The following is a 24,825-nucleotide window of genomic DNA, read 5'->3' as shown; positions in this document are numbered from 1 at the left end:
ATTCGTGAATCTTGATAGAGAAGGCTACAGACTTTGTGAAACTACAGCTCCCAGGATCCCATAGTATTGAATCATTGCAATTAAAGCTCAAGTCAAGCTGCATTCATTCTAAAGTGTGAAATGCAGCCTCCGAAGTTTTGTTTGGAGCCCTTTTGCGTCCAAAACGAAATAAATACAGGCGCATGCATTTCGGCATTTTGAGAAAGGAAAAATCCCCTTGCATAGGTAGGTTTCTTCTTCTAAATTTCCCTAATGAATCTCTCAAATGTGTGAAAACTCAAAGGCATGAATCGAGACCGGTTTCGCTTTCCTGAAGCGTTGTTTCCATCTTCAAATACAACTTCCCGCAGGAGTTGCGCTTTTACGCACGGGTTTTGGGATTAAGTCTAAAAGGAGCCCTTTCTGCACATTTGAGTCTTAAAAGTCCATATGTAAAGCTTTTCTCCCCTTTTTTTGTTGTCGGATTCGATGAAAACAGATCTCGAATATCAATCGAGCTTTTTAAGAAAACAAAAAACAGTGGAAAACCTGACAAGTGGTTGTCAAAAGGAATGGAATCAGTCGTTCCCAAACAAGCTGCTTTGAAGGCGCGTCTGCATGTCGGTTGTCGACTAGATGCAGTTTATTGGCACCGCTTTTATTGCCAGGACTCAATCCCAGGGAGATGTAGCTTCGCAATGGCTTGAACTTGGAAGCTACAACTCCCAGGATTCCTTAGCCTTGAGCGCTGGCGGCCCAAGCGGTGCCAAAGCGCATCCATTCTCCAGTGGAGACGCGCCTTCTGTCTCCTCCAAGATTCCAAGCTAACCTCCAGGAGCTCGGAGGAGATAAAGCCCGGCGGACCCCCCACAGGTTCCAAGGTTTGGAGAGGAGCCACTTTCCCTCCTCCTCCCCGGCTGTTTCACCATCCCTCATTTCCTCCCCAATCCTGCTGTCGCAATCCCTTCCTCCTCCTCCTCCTCCTCCTCCTCCTCCTCCTCCTCCTCCTCCTCCTCCTCCTCCTCCTCCTCCTCCTCCTCCTCCTCCTTCTACTCTTCCTCCTCCTCCTCCTCCTCCTTCTACTCTTCCTCCTTCTCCTTCTACTCTTCCTCCTTCTCCTCCTTCTCCTCCTCCTCCTCTTTCTCCGCATTCTCCTTCTCCTCCTCCTCTTCCTCCTCCTTCTCCTTCTCCTCCTCCTTCTTCTCCTCCTTCTCCTCCTCCTCCTCCTCTTCCTCCTCCTCCTCCTCCTCCTCCTCCTCCTCCTCCTCCTCCTCCTCCTCCTAATCATTGTTGTTGTTGTTCATTCTTTCAGTCCTCTCCGACTCTTCGTGACCTCATGGACCAGCCCACGCCAGAGCTCCCTGTTGGCCGTCACCACCCCCAGGTCCTTTAAGGTCAGTCCAGTCACTTCAAGGATGCCATCCATCCATCTTGCCCTTGGTCGGCCCCTCTTCTTTTTGCCTTCCACTTTCCCCTCTTAATCTTAATTGTAAGTGGCTCGGAGCACCTTGGTGGAGAGCGACTAATTAAGAAATAAAGTGAAGTGAAGTGAAGTGTTTATAAACCTATTGTCCTCCCAACCCTGCTATATGCCTGCAAAACATGGACTGTCTACAGACGTCACATGCAACTCCTGGAACTAATCCTGCAAATCTCTTGGAAAGACAAACAGACAAATGTCAGTGTGCTGGAAGAAGCAAAGACCACCAGCACTGAAGTGATGATCCTCCGCCATCAACTCAGCTGGACCAGCCACGTTGGAATGCCCAACCACCATCTTCCAAAGCAGTTGCTCTACTCCGAACTCAAGAACGGAAAATTGAATGTTGGTGGGCAGGAAAAGAGAATTAAAGATGGGCGCAAAGCCAACCTTTGAAACTCTGGCATAGACACTGAGAACTGGGAAGCCCTGGTCCTTGAGCGCTCCAGCTGGAAGTCAGCTGTGACCAGCAGTGCTGCAGAATTTGAAGAGGCACGGAGGGCGAAAGAGAGAAACATGCCAAGAGGAAGGCAGTTAAGCCAACCCCTACCAGGACCACCTCCCACCTGGAAACCAATGCCCTCATTGTGAGAGAAGATGCAGATCAAGAATTGGGCTCCACAGCCACCTATGGACCCACTGCACTGACCCTGGACAACCATCCTATGAGGGATCACCTAAGTAAGTAAGAAATCCAGTTATGACAATAATAACCTCATAATCAGGACTATAGAAAGAGATACCTTTGAGGAGGGAAGGAGAAGACCAAAAAGGAGGAGGCCATAGGCGGGAAAAGTAACTGAACATGAGGAAGAACTTCCTGACTGTGAGAGCCGTTCTGCAGTGGAACTCTCTGCCCCAGAGTGTTGTGGAGGCTCCTTCTTTGGAAGCTTTTAAACAGAGGCTGGATGGCCATCTGTCAGGGGTGATTTGAATGCAATATTCCTGCTTCTTGGCAGGGGGTTGGACTGGATGGCCCATGAGGTCTCTTCCATCTCTTTGATTCTATAATTCTATGATTCTACTGATGCCTCAATTAATGTAATTGTATTGTATCTATTTTTATTTTGAAATTCACCCGTAGCAGCTGCATTTCTCACCCTCGGCTTATATTCGAGTCAATACGTTTTCCCAGGGTTTTTTTGGGTAAAATTTGGTGCCTCGGCTTATATTCAAGTCAGCTTATACTCAGATATAAACGGTACCTATTGAGAGACTCACTGATTACCTCGCTGAAGAACATTATTATTATTATTATTATTATTATTATTATTATTATTATGTTTATCTACATCCTGCTTTTTCTCTCCACAAGGAGACTCAAAGTAGCTTTGTATCATCTATTATTAGTATTAAAATACCCACTTTCTCGCTCCACAAAGGAGACTCAAAGTGGCTATGCATCCATTATTAATATTATAATGTAATTATTATTATATTGTTGTTGTTGTTGTTATTATTATTATTAGTAGTAGTAGTAGTAGAAGTATTGTTGTTGTGTTTACTTATATCCTGCTTTTTCTCTCCACAAGGAGACTCAAAGTGGCCATGTATCTGTTATTAGAAATTATTATTATTATTATTATTATTATTATTATTATGTTTATTTACATCCTGCTTTTTCTCTCCACAAGGAGATTCAAAGTAACTTTGTATCATCTATTATTAATATTAAAATACCCACTTTCTCTCTCCACAAAGGAGACTCAAAGTGGCTCTGCATCCATTATTAATACTAGAATGTATTATTATTATATTGTTATTGTTATTGTTATTGTTATTATTGTGTTTACTTATACCCTGCTTTTTCTCTCCACAAGGACACTCAAAGTGGCCATGTATCTGTTGTTGTTATTATTATTATTATTATTATTATTATTATACTTATTTATATCCCTTCTCTCTCCACAAAGGAGACTCAAAGCAATTTAGGGAAACACCTGGCTGCTTTAAGGAAAGGGGCAAGTGGGGTGAACCCCCAGATTAAAGGGGAAGCAGAGAAAGGAAGAGCCAGAGGGAAAAATCCTCCCTTTGGAGCAAAACCTGGGTCCCTTGCCAAACTGTGACACAAACCCTGCCTTGCTTCCTTTGTGCTTCCCAAAGCCTAGCTAAAGAGATAAGGGAAGGGTTACAGCTGTGGGATTAAAACCATGGGGTGCAGAATAGGGAGGGGGATGGATGCATACATGTATATCTCCCTCTGTCCCTCTCATGCAGGTCTATAAAACCCTCCTGAGTTTTGCCAGACCTTGCTTTCAGCCTGGCCTTCCATGTCTGGTGAGATGTCCCTGTGGCCTACTGCTATCCAAAAAAATAGGGAGTGAATGGATGTGTGTGTGTGTGTACATATATATTCTGTTTTATCAGACTCACACTTCTGTGAGCACACGACTCTGGGAAGCTTTCCAGCCCACATAGAGAGCCAGGAAAAGGATGGATCCTAATTATTATTATTATTATTATTATTATTAATAATAATAATAATAATAATAATAAATTTTATTTAATAATAATAATAATAATATTTTAAACAGAGGCTGGATGGCCCTCTGTCAGGGGTGATTTAAATGCAATATTCCTGCTTCTTGGCAGGGGGTTGGACTGGATGGCCCATGAGGTCTCTTCCAACTCTTTGATTCTATGATTCTATTATTATTATTATTATTATTATTATTATTATTATTTCTCATTAGAAGCCCAAAGTTTGATTGCCTCCACTTGGGCGTGAATACAGATACACTGTTGAATGCAGCTACACTGTCAAATAAATGCAGTTTTCTATCAGTCAATACTATGGGATTCTGGGAGGTGTAGTTTTGTAAGGTCTTTCACCTCCTCTAGCCAAAAGTGATGGGGCCTTGCCAAACTACAGCTCCCAGAGTTTCATAGCATTCATCCATGGCAGTTCACGAAGCACCAAAAGACATCAATTCTACTACTGAGATGCACCTTTAACTGGAGAGCCCCCAGTGGCACAGTGGGTTAAACCCCTGTGCCGGCAGGACTGAAGACCGACAGGTCGCAGGTTCGAATCCGGGGAGAGGTGGATGAGCTCCCTCTATCAGCTCCAGCTCCTCATGCGGGGACATGAGAGAAGCCTCCCACAAGGATGATAAAACATCAAATCATCCTGGCATCCCCTGGACAACGTCATCCGGGCGTCCCCTGGGCAACGTCCTTGCAGACGGCCAATTCTCTCACACCAGAAGCGACTTGCAGTTTCTCAAGTCGCTCCTGACACAAAAAAAAAAACCCCAAAACCTGGAGATACTGCACTAAGCAGGGGGCTGATGTAGATGACCTCAAGGGACCCCTTTCCAAGTCTATGATTCAATTTGTGTGTTTGTGAGGGATGGAATTGTTACTGGGTGCCTTTAAATCCACTCCAACTCATGGTGACCCTAAGGCAAACCTATCACAGAGTTTTCTTGGCAATATCTGTTCAGGAAAAGTCCTCTGAAGCTGAGAGAGTGTGACCCAGTTTCCATGGCTGAGTGGGCAATTGAACCCTGGTCTTTGGAGTCCCAATTCACTCCAACCATTGCACCACATTGGCTCATAGAGATAATATTAATACTTTTTTTGGTACGCACTTTTCCCTAAAAGGCAGCTAAATCAGCAAGTGTTTCATGTGCTCCATTTCATGTGCTCCTTGCCTCTCCCAACCCCAATGCCATCCCATAAAAAATGAAGACAGGTCTGGATTAATGTCTGAGTTGCATTTATGGGGGATCCGGTTTCCAATAAACCTCCATTGGAGGGGGGATTACAGGTAATTGCAACATCCATCACAGGGACGTTTGTGTACTACAAGGTTAGCACACACAGGGAGATGGCCTTGTCTTCTATCGGAAAGACAATTTGTGTGTGTTTTTCCTTCTATAGTGGGCCCTCAGTATCTGCTGAAGTTTGGTTCCAAGACATCAGTGGATACCAAAATCTGTGGATGCACAAATCCCATTATATATGAGGGTTGAATGAAAAGTAATGCCTCCATCTTTGCAACTCCTCAACAGATGGCAGTACTGGTATGCAGCAGGTACTGGCTTGTTCAGTAGACTCTCCTCTACAGTTCCATTTTGGTGGGAAGCTTTAGCATTGAAAGGTTGTGTCATTAAAGTGCAAAGTATGGAACCCTACCTGCGTGACCGCATTTCTGTATACGAACCCACACGATCTCTTCGTTCATCTGGAGAGGCCCTGCTCACGATCCCACCTGCATTGCAAGCATGATTGGTGGGGATGAGGGACAGGGCCTTTTCGGTGGTGGCCCCACAACTCTGGAACTCCCTCCCCAAGGACATCAGGCAGGCCCCAATGCTGGCAGTTTTTAGAAGGAGCTTGAAGACGTGGATGTTCCAGTGTGCCTTCCCAGAATGAGGACTCCCAAGCAACATGTCCCAAATGCACTTTACAAGAGAGTTAGTACTGTCTGCATGCCTACCTTTCTTTAAAATATCCAACCTATTTCCCTGGACATGCCCAGCATTTTAAAATTTGGTAGTGGGGTATAAATAAAGGTATTATTGTTATTATTATTATTATTATTATTATTACCCTGCGCAGACTGTTGGTCAATGCAACTTAAGCAATGTGCAGTCATTGAATTCTTGACAGCAGAAGGTGTCACCCCAAAGGAGATTCATCAGAGAATGTAAGCTGTTTATGGTGATTATGTTGATGTGCGTACTGTGCATCGTTGGGTGAGTACATTTAAAGAAGTTGAGGTGGGAACATCTGACTTGCATGACAAACGAAGAGTTGGATGTCCTGTGACAGCAACCACCAAGTTTCACAAGCAAAGGGTTGACAGTTTGATTCAGGACGGATCTTCGCATCACTCAGTGAGAAATTTCAAGCATAATTGCCATTTCACAAGAACGTGTGGGTCACATTATCGCTTTGCTTGGCTATTGGAAGATCTGTGCACAATGGGTTGCGGAAACAGAGTGTCGACTTCTTCCGTGATGGCTTCAGAAAACTTGTTCATCATTGGCAGAAATATATCCAATTGTCTGGTTGATTATGTGAAAAAGTGAATAGTGGTAGTTAAAGAGCACATTCTAAAGATTATTTCTGTGTTTGATTAATTAAAATATTCCTATCCAAACCCAAGTAATGAAAGTGGAGGCATTACTTTTCATTCAACTCTTGTACAATGATGTCTATGATAGGACTTCAGCAAAGAAGGTATTTTGCATTTTCTGGTGTAGAGTGCTGGTGGTTTACCAAACTATAATTCCCAGGATCTCATAGCATTGAGCCATGGCAGTTCAAGCGGTGCCAGACTGCATTCGTTCCACAGTGTAGATGCACCCAGAAACAAGCCAATCAGCACTGGAGAGGTTGCTTGACAGTATCTAGAGCAGTGTTTCTCAACCTGGGGGTCGGGACCCCTGGGGGGGGGGGGGTCGTGAGGGGTTGTCAGAGGGGTCACCAAAAACCATCAGAAAGTATTTTCCATTAGTCATGGTGGGTTCTGTGTGGGAAGTTTGACCCAATTCTATTGTTGGTGAGGTTCAGAATGCTCTTTGATTGTAGGTGAACTATAAATCCCAGCAACTACAACTCACAAATATCAAGTTCTAGTTTCCCCAAACTCCACCAGTGTTCACATTTGGGTATGTTGAGGATTTGTGCCAAGTTTGTGGGCATCATGGTTTGAGTCCACAGTGCTCTCTGGATGTAGGTGAACTACAACTCTCAAACTTCAAGGTCAATGCCCACCAACCCTTTGAGTATTTTCTGTTGGTCATGGGAGTTCTGTGTGCCATGTTTGGTTCAATTCCATTGTTGGTGGAGTTTGAAATGCTCTTTGATTGTAGGTTAACTATAAACCCCAGCAACTACAACTCCCAAAGGACAAATCAATTTCCCCATCCCCATCAGTATCCAAATTTGACACAAATGCCCATTATGCCCAAATGTGGATACTTGTGGGGATGGGCTTAATGGGTATTTGTGCCAAATTTGGTCCAGTTAATGAAAATACATCCTGAATATCAGATATTTACATTGCAATTCACCACAGTAGCAAAATTACAGTTACGAAGTAGCAATGAAAATAATGTTATGTTTGAGGGTCATCACAACATGAGGAACTATACTAAGGGGTCAGGGCATTAGAAAGGTTGAGAACCACTGATCTAGAGGAGTATCTCTCAAGCTTCAGATGGTCCTTTAGATGTTTGGGCCTTTACCTCCCAGAATTCATGTCTATTATCAGCCATGTTGGGTGGCACTTTTTATTGCGGAAGGTTCAAATGCCTTGAGTACTAAAGATGAATGGCTACTGATACAAAACACAAGAAAAACCCAATTAGATCATATCTCCATGATCCATCTCATTCAGTGACCCACCAGCTGCTTGATAGAAAGAGCAGAAGTGCAACCATACGTTTCTGACTTATGGGAACCTTAAGTCTCCGTATGGAGAGAAAAAGCAGGATATGAATAAACAACTACAACAATAATAACCTTGTTGGACTAAAAAGGCCATTGGGTTGGTCCAGTTGTGCAGACCATTCATTTCTTCCAAACTCTATGGCAGTCCAAATCCAACCTATGCAGTGTCTTGCTGTGTGCCTTCAAGTTGTCTTCTTGAGGAGATTTGCTTCTCTGAGGCTGAAAGAGTGTGACCCACCCAAGGTCAAGTCTCACATTCTCTGTCTGGGAAGAATCTCCTCTGAGAAAACGCTGCCATTGATGGGTCACCATAAGTCAAAGATGACTCAAAAGGCATGCAATAAGGCAATGCAATTTGGCACTCCTGGGGAGTCAAGAACAAAAGAATGGTCCTGAAACTGGACCAGCCCAAAGGCCATTTTAGTCCAGTGAGGTGTGCTTCTGTCACTCCAGAAAACCACAAACAGGACTTGAATGCAACGGCACTCTCCTCTTTGTCCTACCTGTTTCTGGGCAGTGGCGGGTGAAACTCAAACAAAGTGACAGAAAGTGGATCTTAAGGGCCAAAGAAGGTGCTGAGAAGGAAAGCTGTGTGCACACTGTTAAAGTGTGTGATTGGGCTTTTCTCTCAACAGCCCAGCCAAAAACCTGTCCAAACCCTCCTCCAACCCTCCTTCCTCTGCCAGTCCTTGTCAACACCTTGAAACTGGAGTATGTATGTTTGCGCGCACACACCCACACACACAGGCTGAACTGCATAGGTTCATTTCAACCAGAAAAGGTCTACTGAACCAATGACTGAGTGGCAAGGCAGCACATAAAGAAAACCAATGAATTAAATGTCTCCACTCCAGTTGCAATTAACAACAGCATTATTTCTATTTCTCACCTTAACATTAATTTTAATTTTATTTTTTTATCCCACCTTTCTTTTCATAATGAGGTCCAAGGGAGCTAACAGGTTTTAAAACAACAGAATTCAAGCCATATTGTGTGTGTGAATATATATGTGTCAGCTCCAGGTAGATCTCAGAACAGAACAGATTCGATTCAGCTATGTTGACTTAACTCAAAGACCACATCCTGACAATATGTGTGTGCACATGTGTATATGTGTGTGTGCTTGTGCATATATTTATATGTGTGTGTGTGGCATATATATATATATAATCGACACTTAGGGAGGTATGCATGACTAGTTGAATAGTCAGTCAATAAAGTTATTGATTCCATGAGGTCTGCTCCTATTTGAATGATCAATAGTATTTAGGTGTGTTTGTGTGTACATACACACCACACACACATACACACATATTGATATATATCTATATCAATATACATGTACACACGTGTATATGTGGGAGAAGAGATTATCTATACTATTAAGGTATCATAGTTCTAACTATAAATGTTGCTGTTCAAATGCTTTACTCAACAACAACAATAATTTTATTTTATTTTATTTTATTATTTTATTTTTACTCTGCTTTATCTCCCCAAAGAGGATTCAAAGCAGCTATGATAATATATATATATATATAGAGAGAGAGAGAGAGAGAGAGATGGGGAAAGAGAATGTATATAAGATGTATGTATTATGTACTCTTTCTCTCAGGAATGCACACACAATACAATATACAAAATTGTCTGGGCTTCTGCCTTCTTCAGTTGCTAATGTGGGATCTTCACACCGGCAATAGAAATTATTAACAAACAGAACTAAAAAATTATGAAATGAGCAGAAGGTTTTGATTTCTCCAGTTTGTTTTGCTCAGTTTGTATTTTCTAGTACAGATTGTTAATCCCTTCCGTAAATTTGGTGATGAGATCCAGGACAAACTGGAGAGAAATGCTGCTGGTTTGTTTTCGAAGCACCCATAGAATTATCTTTTCTCTTTCTCTCACCAACATATATAAAGAATGTCACAAAATGTGATTATTGGAAGACTAAGCAAATGCACCACTTTCAAAGGATACATTTTATAATATGTATATATACTCTATAGGAATTCTATCTTAAACTACATTTTATGCCAGATGTTCAAATGACCCAGAAATGAAGCATTAAAATTTTAAATTACCATTTCTTTACTATGGGGATCTTGAGCCCTGTATTTGGGGTGTATATATTTTTGGGATGCCCTATAAATATAGATGAACAGAATCTGGGCATTTGTGAAATTTAGGAGTCTAGGAGGGTGCTTTAACCAAAACCCAATGGATCCCAAGGATCCCAACCCCTGCTCAGTGCAGGACCTCCAAGTTCTGTATCCCCAACAAACAGCCCTCCAAATACAGGTTGAGTGAGTCTCAGTTATCCTTTTGCAACTTGGGAACATAAAGATATGCCAGTCTCATTTTTTTTTGCAAGTCGGGAACATAGTCTCACTTACTTTTTTGCAACTTTGGAAGATAAAAGGCAAGGGAGTCTCATGTTTTTGCAAGATGGGAAGATAAAGGTGGGCTTCACTGACTTTTTTTGCAACATGGGAACATAAAGGCGAGCTTCACTTTTTTTGCAGCTTGGAAACATAAAGTGAGTTTCACTTTTTTGCAAGTTGGGTACATAGAGGTAAACCAGTTTCACTTATTTTCTTGCAAGTTGGGAACATAAGGATAGGTGAGCCTCACTTACCTTTTTGCAACTTGATAACATAAAGGTAACTGAGTTTCACTTTTTACAAGATGTGAATGTAAAAGTAAGAGTGTCTCGCTTTTTTGCAAGATGGGAACATAAAAGTGGGAACATAAAGGTGTCTCACTATTTACACTTACTTTTACATTCTCATCCTGCAAAAAAGTGAGACACACTTACTTTTACATTTACATCTTGCAAAAAAGTGAGACACCCTTACTTTTACATTCTCATCTTGCAAAAAAGTGAGACACGCTTACTTTTACATTCTCATTTTTCAAAAAAGTGAGACACGCTTACTTTTACATTCTCATCTTGCAAAAAAGTGAGACTCACTTTTACATGCACATCTTGCAAAAAGTGAGACACACTTTTACTTTCTTATTTTCTTCATCTCACTTTTTGCAAGATGAGAATGTAAAAGTGTGTCTCACTTTTTTGCAAGATGTGAACGTAAAAGTAAGTGTGTCTCACTTTTTTGCAAGATGAGAATGTAAAAGTGTGTCCCACTTTTTTGCAAGATGTGAATGGAAAAGTGTGTCTCACTTTTTTGCAAGAGAGAATGTAAAAGTAAGTGTGTCTCACTTTTTTGCAAGATGAGAATGTAAAAGTGTGTCCCACTTTTTTGCAAGATGTGAATGGAAAAGTGTGTCTCACTTTTTTGCAAGAGAGAATGTAAAAGTAAGTGTGTCTCACTTTTTTGCAAGATGGGAACATAAAAGTGGCAACATAAAGGTAAGCCACTCTCACTAACTTTTTTGCAATTTAGGAATATAAAGTAAGCCACTCTCACTAACCTTTTTGCAACTTGAAAACACAAAGTTAAACCAGTTTCACTTACGTTCTTGCAAGTTGGGAACATAATGAATAAGTCTCAATTACCTTTTTGCAGCTTGACAACATAAAGGTAAGAGTTTCACTTTTTGCAAAATGGAAATATAATTTTGTAAGATGGAAATATAATTTTATAATTTTTGCCAGATGGGAACATAAATGTGGGAACATTTGGTAAAGGTAAGTGAGCCTCACTTCTTTTTTGCAAAGTACATAAGTTAAGCGAGTCTCACTTTATTTTGCAATTTTACTATGGGGGGGGGGGTCCTGGAAGCAAACCCAGTGTCTATGAAGGGCCTACTGTAAAGCCCAGCAGGCCTAACCTCCTCCAACTGCAGCATCCCCAACTGGCAGGTCACTTGTCCTTTTAAAAGAGTGGGATTTTGGAGTCAGTCAGTCAGTCAGTCAGTCAGTCAGTCAGTCTGTCTGTCTGTCTATCTCTCTATCTCTCTATCTATCTTTGGGGATGGGGAGTCCTGCCATCAAACCCCAGCTGTTCCCAAGGACCCACTGCACAACCCATGGGATGCGACCCTTGCTGAGTGCTTGGCTTCCACTCAGGCATCCCCAAGAGAGAGCTCTCCAAAGGCAAGTTTGAGCAGGCCTGGGTCAACTTGGGCCCTCCCTCCTGGTGTTTTGGACTTCAACTCCCACCATTCCTCAAAGCCTCAGGCCCTTTTCCTTTTCTCTTTCCTTTTCCGCTTGAGTGGCTGAGGGGGGAAAGGAAGGGGCCTGCGGTTGTTAGGAATGGTGGGAGTTAAAGTCCAAAACACTTAGAGGGAAGGCCCAAGTTGGCCCATGCCTGGGCTTGAGTGTGCGTCCCTTATTCTTTGGCAAGTTGGGGCTGGAGTCTGCAGGGGTTTCGCTCTCCACCAGGCAGAGGCTTCCTGAATTGAAGCCCCCGCGGATAGCGAGCCCTCCCCCCCCCCCCCCGTGTCCTGGGTGGGAGGGGGCAGGGTGGGTGTTAATGAAAACCAGCCAGCAGGGAAGAAGGGAGGGAGTCGGTCGCGCGCCTGCGCCTGTCCTCCCGGTGGGTGGTCTGACCTTTGATAAACAAGGGGCCCCCTTTGCAAAGGAGCCATTCTCTCTCCCCCCCCCCCTTCCTTTCCTCTCCTTCCCAAACGCCAGGCTTTCCCTCGCCTCGCAAAAGCCAGTCTGTTTTTTTGGACAAGACGAACCACCAGATAGATTTCCAGCTTCGGATTGCAACCCCCCTCCCAACCCAGTTTCTCCTTTTCTCCAAACTCTCCTTCACTTCACTTAAGCAATTAGCCAGGGAAAATACCCCCAGAGATGGATAGAAAGGAAAGAAGGAAGGGAAAGAAGGGGAAGGAAAGGAAAGGAAAGAAAAGGAAAGGAAAGGAAAGGAAAGGAAAGGAAAGGAAAGGAAAGGAAAGGAAAGGAAAGGAAAGGAAAGGAGGGAAGTAAGGAAGAAAAGAAGGAAAGGAAAGGAAAGGAGAAAGGAAGGGTAGAAAGGAAATGAAAGGAAGGAAGGGAAGGGAAGAAAGAAAGTGAAGGGAAGGAAGGAAGGGTAGAAAGGAAAGGAAATGAGAGGAAGGAAGGGAAGGGAAAAAAGAAAGTGAAGGAAAGGGAGGGAAAGAAGGAAGGAAAGTAAGGAAGGAAAGAAGGAAAGAAATAAACTGAAAGGAAGGAAGGGTAGAAAAGAAAGGAAATTAAATGAAAGGAAGGAAGGAAAGGAAGAAAGAAAGAGAAGAAAGAAGGGAAGCAAGGAAGGAAAGAAAGGGAATGGAAGGATGGAAGGGGAAGGGAAAGTGAAGGGAAGAGAAGAGAAGAGAAGAAGGGAAGGAAGGAGGGAAATGAAAGATTAGGAAAGGAAAGGGAAAAGGAAGAGCAGGAAGCAAGGAAGGAAGGGGAAAACCTGCAGGGGAAAGAGAGCGGTTTATTCTAATGTTTAAGGTGGGAAGAAGGGAAGGAGAAGAAGGGGCAAAGAGAAAGCATAGAGAGATACCACTTCTTTGGGAAAGAGAGAGCTCCGAAAAACTCAGAATTTTTGTGAAAAGTTATCTCTACATTTTGGACATTAGTAATTCATTCCAACGATGTAGATGGAGGGAAGGGCGAAGGAGAGGGGACCCCCCCCCCCCCTACACACACACAAACACACAGGCGCGTATAGATAGATAAATATACAGAGGGAAAACCGACCCAGCTGGTTGCTCCACTCACATCTGGAAAAATAGAAGGAGAAGATTGTCTATAGTTGGTACAAACTCACCCATTGGAAGGGAAAGCCTTGCTTAGTGGGTGTCTATACTAGGCACGGGCCAACTTCGGCCCTCCAGGTGTTTTGGACTCCAACTCCCACAATTCCTAGCAGCCGGTAGGCTGCTAGGAATTGTGGGAGTTGGAGTCCAAAACACCTGGAGGGCCGAAGTTGGCCCTTGCTTGGTCTACACTGTAGACGCATCCAAAGAGGCCTGAGTCCACAATGAGATACCATAGCAATGGCAAAATACTGACGACCCCCCCTCCTTCCCATCTGCTCCCCTTTTGTCAGGAGAGATGGAGGAAGAGATAATGTGGGGACTAGATCTCACAGACCTGAGAGGCGCCCCTCGGTCGGGTCACGTCTCCCTGCCAAGCAAGAAGGAAAGGCAGGCGAATTGACCCCGGATCACACCTTCTCTCTCTCTCTTTCTCTTTCTCTCTTAAGGTGAATTTTGGAAAAAAGGATGGGAAGGAACTCAACCTCCCCCCCCCCCCTTACGTGGCCATTTTTTGGATTTGGAAAGGGAAAAAAATAATAATTGCGTCTCCGTCTAGGCCTGGGCCATTTATTTTTGGAGAGGAAAGAGGAAAAATACAAGCTTCGGATGGAAATGTTTCCTTTCTAGGAGAGGCAGCAGTGGTTACCACAGGGCCGCAATCGCCCACCTAAAGAAAATCCATTGCCCGGGTCACACTTTCTCAGCTCCTCAAATTGGCAAGGTCTTCAAGGCGCACAGAAACAGAAAATGCGTTTAGAGACCTTCCTTCCTTTTTCTTCCTTCCTTTCGTTCTTCCTTTCTTCTCTTCCTTTCCTTCATTTTCCCCCTTTCTTACTTTCCTTCCCTCCTTTCCTACTTTCCATTAATTCCGCTTTCTTTCTTTCCTTTCTTCTTTCCTTCCCCCCCCCCTTTCTTCCCTTTTCCTTCTCTTCTTCCTCCCTCCCTTCCCTTCCCTTCCTTCCCTTCTTTCTTTATTTCCTTCCCTTCTTCCCTTTCTTCTTTCCTTCCTTCTTTTCCTTTCCTTCCTTTTTCCCTTTTTTACTTTCCTTCCCTCCTTCCCTACTTTCCATTAATTCCCCTCTTTCTTTCTTTCTTTCATTCATTCCTTCCCTTCTTCCTTCCTTTTTCCTTCCTTCCTTTCTTACTTCCTTCTTTCCTTTCCTTTCCTTCTTTCCCCTCTTTATTTCCTTCCTTCCCTTCTTCCCTTCCTTCCTTCTTTCCTTCTTTTCTTCCTTCCTTCCCTTCCCTTCCTTTTCTCCCTTTTTACTTTCCTTCCCCCTTCCCTACTTTCCATTAGTTCCCCTCTTTCTTTCTTTCTTTCCTTCCTTCCTTTCCTTTCTTCCCTCACTTCCTTCCTTCCTTTTTTCCTTCCATTCTTCCTTCTTTCCTTTCCTTTCCTTCCTTCCCCTTTCTTTATTTCCTTCCCTTCTTTCCTTCCTTCTTTCCTTCCTTTTTTCCTTATTTTCCTTCTCCCTTCCTTCCTTCCTTCTCTTCCTTTCCTCCTTTCCTTCCCTGCTTTCCTACTTTCCATTAATTCCCTTCTTTCCTTCCTTCTTTTCCTTCCTTCTCTTCTTTTTCCTTCCTTTTTTTCCTTTCTTTCTTTCCTTTCCTTCCCTTCCGTCCTTCCCTTCCTTTTTCCTTCCTTCCTTCTTCCTTTCCTTTCCTTCCTTTTTTCGTTTCTTTCATCCCTTCCTTCCTTCCTTCTTTCATCTCTGTCTCTTCCCTGCTTTATTGGAGAGGAGTCCTTCGGGAGATGCTAGCGGGGTACAAATAAAGATAATAATAATAATAATAATAATAATAATAATAATACTTGGACTAGGGTTCGAATCCCCCCCCCGAACAAAACCATTGAATGGACGAGTCACACTCTCTCAACTTCAAAAACCCCTTACAATTGGTTGCTGTGAGAACATAAAGATGCACAGCTACAAAATGAGGGGGGGGGATCATATTTCTCCTTTTCCCCTTCCTTTCTTTATGGGAGAGGCGCAATCCTTGGAAAAGGTTTGAACCCGCCCTGGTTGGACGAGTCACACTCTCTCAGCCTCTCTAAAAAAAACTTTAAATGAGTTGCCGTAAACTGCCCTAAACTGGAAAGGATTTAAAGCCGCTTTGAGTCCCCTTTGGGGGAGATAAAGCGGGGTATAAATATAAATATAAATATAATAATAAGGTGCAGAGCTGCAAAATGGAGTGGGAAATAGTTCTCTCTATTCCCACCCCCCTCTCTCTATATATATACTAGCTGTCCCCTGCCACTCGTTGCTGTGGCCCACATGGGGGTTGTGTGTGGGAGGTTTGGCCCATTTCTATCATTGGTGGGGTTCAGAATGCTCTGTGATTATAGGTGAACTATAAATCCCAGCAATGATAGCGTAAAATGCGTTTAGAGACCTTCCTTCCTTTTTTCTTCCTTCCTCTCCTTCTTCCTTCCTTCCTTTCTTCTATTCATTTCCTTCATTTTTTCCTTTCTTACTTTCCTTCCCTCCTTTCCTACTTTCCATTAATTCCGCTTTCTTTCTTTCCTTCCTTCTTTCCTTTTTTCCTTCTTTCCCTTTTCCTTCTCTTCTTCCTCCCTCTCTTCTCTTCCCTTTCTTCCTTCCTTCCCCTCTGTCTTTATTTCCTTTCCTTCTTCCCTTCCTTCTTTCCTTCCTTCCTTCCCTTCCTTTTCCCCCTTTTTACTTTCCTTCCCTCCTTCCCTACTTTCCATTAATTCCCCTCTTTCTTTCCTTCCTTCCTTCCTTCTTTTCCTTCCTTCCCTTCTTCCCTTCCTTCCTTCTTTCCTTCCTTCCTTCCTTCTTTTCCTTCCTTCCTTCCTTCTTTTCTTCCTTTCCTTTCCTTCCTATTTCGCTTTTTTACTTTCCTTCCCTCCTTCCCTACTTTCCATTAATTCCCCTCTTTCCTTCCTTCCTTCCTTCCTTCTTTCCTTTCCTTTCCTTCCTCTCTTTCTTTATTTCCTTTCTTCCCTTCTTCCCTTCCTTCTTTCCTTCCTTTTTTCCTTATTTTCCTTCTCCCTTCCTTTCTTCTCTTCCTTTTTTCCTTTCTTCCCTTTCTTCCCTGCTTTCCTACTCTCCATTAATTCCCTTCTTTCCTTCCTTCTCTTCTTCCTTCCTTTTTTCCTTCCTTTCTTTCTTTCCTTCCCTTCCCTTCCTTTTTCCTTCCTTCTCCTTCCTTTTTTCGTTTCTTTCATCCCTTCCTGCTTTCCTCTCTGTCTCTTCCCTGCTTTATTGGAGAGGATAAATACTTGGACCAGGGTTCGAATCCCCCCCCCCCCCGAACAAAACCATTGAATGGACGAGTCACACTCTCTCAGCCTCTCTTTAAAAAACCACCTTAAAATGAGTTGCCGTAAACTGCGGTAAACTGGAAAGGATTTAAAGCCGCTTTGAGTCCCCTTTGGGGAGATAAAGCGGGGTATAAATGAATATAATAATAATAATAATAATAGGCACAGCGCTGCAAAATGGAGTGGGAAATAGTTCTCTCTATTCCTTTCTCTCTCTCTCTCTCTCTCTCTCTTTCTCTCTCTCTCTCTCTATATATATATCCTTACCCTGCTTGATAGGGGAGGCGTAAAACTTGGAGAAGGGTTCGAACCCCTCCTGAAAACCCCATTGGAGAGGTAAGTCACACTCTCTCAGCCCCCCAAACAACATCAGAATGGGTTTCGCAAAAAGGACTTCAAGGCGCAGAGAAACAGAAAATGGTTTGTGAAGAGGTTCCTTATCCTTTCTCTGAGACCCTTCCTTTGCACTTCTCTGATTCCTTTGAATTCGGGGCTTAAAAGGGAAGCTCTTGGGCTCTCTCCCCTCCAATCCCTCTTCTCAGAGCTCTTGTCTTCCCTCCAGAAGGGCGACCCAATCGGGAAGGGGCTTACCTTGGAGACTGAACGGTTGAGAGAGGAAGCAGCAGACGCAAGGCCTTTCTCCCCAGGGTTTCCACGCGTGGGAAGGTCTGGAAGGAGACCCCTTCCTTCTCTGCTCCTGTAAGAGGACTTTCCCGAGATGGCTCCGTGTTATGGGGCGGGAGGAGAACCCCATGGCCGAGAGAGAGAGTGAGAAAGAGGCGCAAGGAGCAACCTCCGGAGGCTTTTTTGGATTTTTTCTCTCTCTCTCGTTTGTATGAAACGTGTTTACGTTGCGCTGTATAAACATCCTGCCCCTGGCCGGGCTCGAGTCTCTCTATCTCGCCAAGCCATCGCCGGCTCTTCGGAGGAGGATATTCCTTTAGGATTATTTTGGGAAGCCGAAAGTCCTCGGTATGGGGTGCATTAGGGTTAGGATCCCCCATTGCGAATGTGAATGGGGATATTTGGAGGCATCCCTGGGTGTGTAGGTAAAAAGGTAAAGGCAGTCCCCTGACATTAAGTCCAGTCATGTCTGACTCTGGGGTGTGGTGCTCCTCTCCATTTCTAAGCCGAAGAGCCGGCGTTGTCCGTAGACACCTCCAAGGTCATGTGGCCACTGGCATGACTGCATGGAGCGCCGTTACCTTCCCGCCGGAGCGCTACCTATTGATCTACTCACATTTGCATGTTTTCGAACTGCTAGGTTGGCAGAAGCTAGGGCTGACAGCGGAAGCTCACGCCGCTCCCCGAGATCGAACCTGCGACCTTTTGGTCAACAAGCTCATGAGCTCAACACTTGAACCCACTGCGCCACCCGGGGCTCCTTGCGTGTGTAGGTAGGGCATTAGAAATAGAAGTCAGGGTGTGTGTGTGTGTGTACACACACACACACACACACACACACACACACACACACACACACATATATATAACCCGGTGGCGCAGTGGGTTCAACCCCTGTGCCGGCAGGACTGAAGACCGACAGGTCGCAGGTTCGAATCCGGGGAGAAGCGGATGAGCTCCCTCTATCAGCTCCAGCTCTTCATGCGGGGACATGAGAGAAGCCTCCCACAAGGATGATAAAAACATCAAATCATCTAGGCGTTCCCTGGGCAACGTCCTTGCAGACGGCCAATTCTCTCACACCAGAAGCGACTTGCTCCTGACACGACAAAAAAAACAACAACCCGTATATATGTGCATATATATGCGTCATGAAATATGTACCTGGATATATATGTATGCGTATATGTATATATGTGTGTATATGTGTATGCGTATATGTACGGATATATATGCCTCATGAAATATATGTGTGCATATATATGTATGTGTATATATATGGCTCATATATACATATACACATACATATATATGCGCACATGTATTATATGCGTATATGCGTATATATATGCCTCATGAAATATATATGTGCATATATATGTATGTGTATGTGTATATATGAGCCATATATGAAGTCCAGTCATGTCTGACTCTGGGGTGTGGTGCTCATCTCCATTTCTAAGCCGAAGAGCCGGCGTTGTCCGTAGACTCCTCCAAGGTCATGTGGCCGGCATGACTGCATGGAGCGCAGTGCATCCCATCATCTCACCAGAGCGGTACCTATTGATGTACTCACATTTGCATGTTTTCGAACTGCTAGGTTGGCAGAAGCTGGGGCTGAGAGCGGAAGCTCACCCTGCTCCCAGGATTTGAACCTGCGACCTTTCAGTCAACAAGCTCAGCAGCTCATATATACATATATACATATACATATATATATATATATACACACACATATACATATACACATATACACATCATCATCACCACCACCACCACCATCATAATCATCATAATCATCATCACCATCACCATCACCATCACCATCATCATCTATATAAATAAAAATGTAATGTTCGTTTGTGCTATTCACAGAACTCAAAAACCCCTGGACCAATTGGCACCAAATTTGGACACAAGACACCTAACAACCCAATGTATGTCCTTCACTCAATTTTTTTTGGTTTTGTCATTGGGGAGTTGTAGTTGCTGGGATGTATAGTTCACCTACAATCAAAGAGCATTCTGAACTTCACTAAAAATGGAATTGAACCAAACTTGGCACACAGGACTTCCAAGACCAACAGAAAACAGTAGCAGGGTTTGGTGGGCATTGACCTTGTGTTTTGGAGTTCTAGTCCACCAACACCCAGAGAGCACTGTGGACTCAAACAATGATGGATCTGGACCAAACTTGGCACAAATACTCCAAATGCCCAAATATGAACACAGATGGAGTTTGGGGGAAATAGACCTTGACATTTGGGAGTTGTAGTTGCTGGGATTTATAGTTCACCTACAATCAAAGAGCATTCTGAACCCCACCAACGATATAATTGAACCAAACTTTCCCCCATGACCAACAGAAAATATGTAAGGCCATCCAGTCCAACTCCCTTCATCAGGGCAAGATAACGTAATCAAAGCCCTCCTGACAAAGAGCCATCCAGCCATAGATATTGATAGATATATATGACTCACACACATACACAGATATAGTATCCTAGATTTAAAAGGGACCCCTAAAGAAGGACAATTATATGTTTGATGTAACAGAGTAGGCAAATCAGACAATCTCCACATCAATACTGACAACGAAACAGCAAGAAATACTGTTTACCCACAAGCATAAAGAAATTTCATATATCTGACAACCAACAATTTCTCATTATTTTATTATCCAGATCACCAGGCTGGGCCACAGCAACGCCTGGCAGAGGATGGCTAATAATAATAATAATAATCGTCTATATAAATAAAAATGTAATGTTAGTTTGTGGGATTAACAGAACTCAAAAACCACTGGGCGAATTGACACCAAATTTGGACACAAGACACCTAACAACCCAATCTATGTCCTTCATTTAAAAAAATGATTTTGTCATTTGGGAGTAGTAGTTGCTGGGATTTATAGTTCACCTACAATCAAAGAGCATTCTGAACTCAATCAATGATGGAATTGAATCAAACTTGGCATACAGGACTCCCGTGACCAACAGAAAACACTAGAAGGGTTTGGTGGGCATTGACGTTGAGTTTGGGAGTTGTAGTTCACCTACATCCAGAGAACACTGTGGACACAAACAATGGTGGATCTGGACCAAACTCTACACAAATACTCAATATGCCCAAATATGGTGGAGTTTGGGGGAAATAGATTCTTGACATTTGGGAGTTGCAGTTCCTAGGATTTATAGTTCACCTAGAATCACAGAGCATTCTGAACCCCACCAACGAAGTAGCAGCCAATAGTGAAAGGACCAAGGCAGAGACATCTCCAGCTCATCCCCTGTTTGGGTATCAGCCAGCACGCCAACGACTTAAATCTAGACATAGTTTTCTAAGATCTACAGAGACACTCGCTGGAACACCTCAGCAAGCGAGAGTCCAAAAGTGGCAGGCTCAAACCCAGCACCTCAACCAATGGCTGATACCAAATGAGAGACTCCCTCCTGGGCACACAGAAGACTGGGCGACTTGGAAGGCATTGAACAGACTGCGCTCTGGCACCACGAGATGCAGAGCCAACCTTCAGAAATGGGGCTACAAAGTAGAATCCTCGACATGCGAGTGTGGAGAAGAGCAAACCACTGACTACCTGCTGCAATGCAACCTGAGCCCTGCCACATGCACAATGGAGGACCTTCTTGCAGCAACACCGGAAGCACTCCAAGTGGCCAGATACTGGTCAAAGGACATTTAACCAGCTACCAAACTCACAAGTTGTGTATTTTTCTGTTTGTTTGCTTTGTTCTGTTAGAAATGTAATATAATGGACTGGTTGCTCTGACACGACAAATAAATAAATAACCAACGATAGAATTGGGCCAAACCTCCCACCCAGAACCCCCATGACCACCAAAGTGGCCACAGCAACGCCTGGCAGGGGACGGCTAGTAATATAATATATTTATTTATACCCTCCATCATCTTCCCAAGGGGACTCGGGGCGGCTTACATGAGGCCAAGCCCGACAATGCAATACACTCTCGCTCACTCTCTCACCCAAGCAGCACAGATGGGATGGCCAAGCGAGACAACTCTAGATGTTCTCCACACACATCAACGCCTGTGGAGCAAAGGGAGTGCGAGTCCATATTAGTTGTGCGTGTATCTGTAACTCCCAGAGAAAGCGAGCTGATAGCTCGAAGTGGGCTTTCAACACCATCACAAACGGACAAACAAAGCATCTCTGTGCCCTGGACGGGAGCCAGGAGGTTGACCACGCCAGGAATGGGCCTCCTTGGACCACCGACTCCCCTCTTTCTCCCCATCTCTCCCTATTCATAAGAGTGCGTCAAAAAGTAATGCCTCCACAGCTCTAACTTTTCTTCCTTTCGCAGATACTGGACTATCTCTGCAAGATAGGATAGAGCAGTGGTTCTCAACCTTCCTAATGCCACGACCCCTTAATCCAGTTCCTCATGTTGTGGTGACCCCCAACCATAAAATTAGTTTCGTTGCTACTTCATAACTGTCATTTTGCTTCTGTTATGAATCTTCATGTCAATATCTGATCTGCAGGATGTATTTTCATTCACTGAACCAAATTTGGCACAAATACCCAATACACCCACATTTGAATGCTGGTAGCATTGGGGTTGGGGGGGGGGGTATGGATTTTGTCTTGTGGGAGTTGTAGTTTCTGGGAGTTATAGTTCACCTACAATCAAAGAGCATTCTGAACTCCTCCAACGGTGGAATTGAACCAAATGTGGTACACAGGACTCTCATGACCAACAGAAAACACTGGAAGGTTTTGGTGGGCATTGATCTTGAGTTTGGGAGTTGTAGTTCATCTACATCCAAAGAACACTGTGGATTCAAACAATGATGGATCTGGATCAAAATTGGCACGAATGGTGGTGGAATGGTGGAAAATTGGCATGAATGGTGGACTTCTCGGTGGTGGCTCCCCGGCTCTGGAACTCCCTTCCACTAGAGAGCCCATCTACCCCCTCCCTCCTGACTTTCAGGAAATTACTAAAGACCTGGCTCTGGAATGTGGCTTTTGAGGACTGAATCTTTAATGAACTGTGACTACCACTACTACTGCGATTGTATTGATGTTTTGCCCTGGGTAATTGTAATGATGATGTTTTATTGTATTTTATTGTGTGGTTTTAATCCTTAATGATATTGCACTCGATTGTATTGTATATTTTGTAATTGCATTTATGCTGTAAACCGACCTGAGTCCCTCGGTTGAGGTGAGAAGGCCGGTATAGAAATCTTCCAAATAAATAAATGAATGCTCAATAATGTGTACACTAGAATTGGGCCAAAATTCCCACACAGAACCCCCACGACCAACAGAAAATACTGTGTGGCAGGGAACGGCTAGTCTATCTATATAAATAAAAATGTAATGTTCGTTTGTGGGATTAACACAACTCAAAAACCACTGGACGAATTGCCGCCACATTTGGACACAAGACACTTACTAATCCAAGGAGTGACCATCACTCAAAAAAATATTTTGTCATTTGGGAGTTGTAGATTATTCTGAGCATTGCGAACTCCACCAACAATGGAATTGAGTCAAACTTGGAACACAGAACAAAGATTGAATAACTTTATTTTCTATACATTTGATAAAGATAGGACTTGGGAACAAGAGGGATTATAGATATAAATATAGACATAAATATAGACATAAATATAGATAGTATTATATATACATAGATATAGATTTAGAAATATTATAAATAGATAGATAGATAATATTATTTTATATATAGCTATAGATATATGATATATACACATACACACGGATGGATAAAAAATGCCCCCTGTGTCATAGAATCATAGAATTGGAAGAGACCTCATGGGCCATCCAGTCCAACCCCCTGCCAAAAAGCAGGAATATTGCATTCAAAGCACCCAAAACAGCTGGCCATCCAGCCTCTGTTTAAAAGCTTCCAAAGAAGGAGCCTCTACCACACTTCGAGGCAGAGAGTTCCACTGCTGAATGGCTCTCACAGTCAGGAAGTTCTTCCTCATGTTCAGATGGAATCTCCTTTCTTGTAGTTTGAAGCTGTTGTTCTAGTCTCCAAGGAAGCAGAAAACAAGCTTGCTCCCTCCTCCCTGTAACTTCCTCTCACATATTTATATATGGCACTCATGTCTCCCATCAGCCTTCTCTTCTTCAGGCTAAACACGCCCAGCTCTTTAAGCCGCTCTTCATAGGGCTTGTTCTCCAGACCTTTGATCATTTTAGTCACCATCCTCTGGATACATTCCAGCTTGTCAATATCTCTCTTGAATTGTGGTGCCCAGAATTGGACACAATATTCCAGGTGTGGTCTAACCAAAGCAGAATAGAGGGGTAGCATTACTTCCCTAGATCTAGACCAGGGGTCCTCAATCTATGGCCTGGGGGGGGGGGGGCGATACGGTCCTCCAAGGTCATTTACCCGGCCCTCGCTCAGGGTCAGCCTAAGTCTGAAACGACTTGAAAGCACACAACAACAACAACAATCCTTCTCTTCTTCAGGTTAAACATGCCCAGCTCTTTAAGCCGCTCCTCATAGGGCTTGTTCTCCAGACCCTTGATCATTTTAGTCAGCCTCCTCTGGACACATTCCAGCTTGTCAATATCTCTCTTGAATTGTGGTGCCCAGAATTGGACACAATATTCCAGGTGTGGTCTAATCAAGGCAGAATAGGGGGCTAGCATTACTTCCCTAGATCCAGACCAGGGGTCCTCAAACTATGGCCGGTGCCGGATACGGCCCTCCAAAGTCTTTTACCCGGCCCTCGCTCAGGGTCAACCTAAGTCTGAAAGGACTTGAAACCACACAACAACAACAATAATCTTATCTCATCAGCCAAAAGCAGGCCCACGCTTCCCATTGAAATACTAATAAATTTATATTTGTCAAAATTGTTCTTACTTTTAATTATTGTATTGTTTTTAAGTGGTTTTTGCACTACAAATAAAAAAATGTGCAGTGTGCATAGGAATTCGTGGTTTTTTTTAAAAAAAAATTATTATCCGGCCCTCTAACAGTTTGAGGGACTGTTTAAAAAGTCTGGGGACCCCTGATCTAGACACTATGCAGGCCAAACTCCCACCATTCCTAAAAGTCTGAGGACCCCTGATCTAGACCTCCTATTGATGCAGGCCAAACTCCCACCATTCCTAACAGCCTCTGGCCCCTTCCTTTTCCTCTTCCCTTTCCTTTTCGGTTTAAGCCGAAGGGGGAAAAACTGAGGGGGAAAGGAAAGGGCTTGAGGTTGTTAGGAATGGTGGGAGTTGGAGTCCAAACCACCTGGGAGAAGGAAGGAAGGGCTCAAGCTGGCCCAGGCCTGAAACAGAAGAAGAACAACACTACCAGCCAGACTCTTT

This window comes from Anolis sagrei, chromosome 8 (genome assembly GCF_037176765.1).
Source record: "Anolis sagrei isolate rAnoSag1 chromosome 8, rAnoSag1.mat, whole genome shotgun sequence".
In the NCBI taxonomy this organism is placed as follows: Eukaryota; Metazoa; Chordata; class Lepidosauria; order Squamata; family Dactyloidae; genus Anolis; species Anolis sagrei.
The sequence above is the reverse complement of the archived record's forward strand: the minus strand, read 5'-3'. Positions refer to the sequence as shown.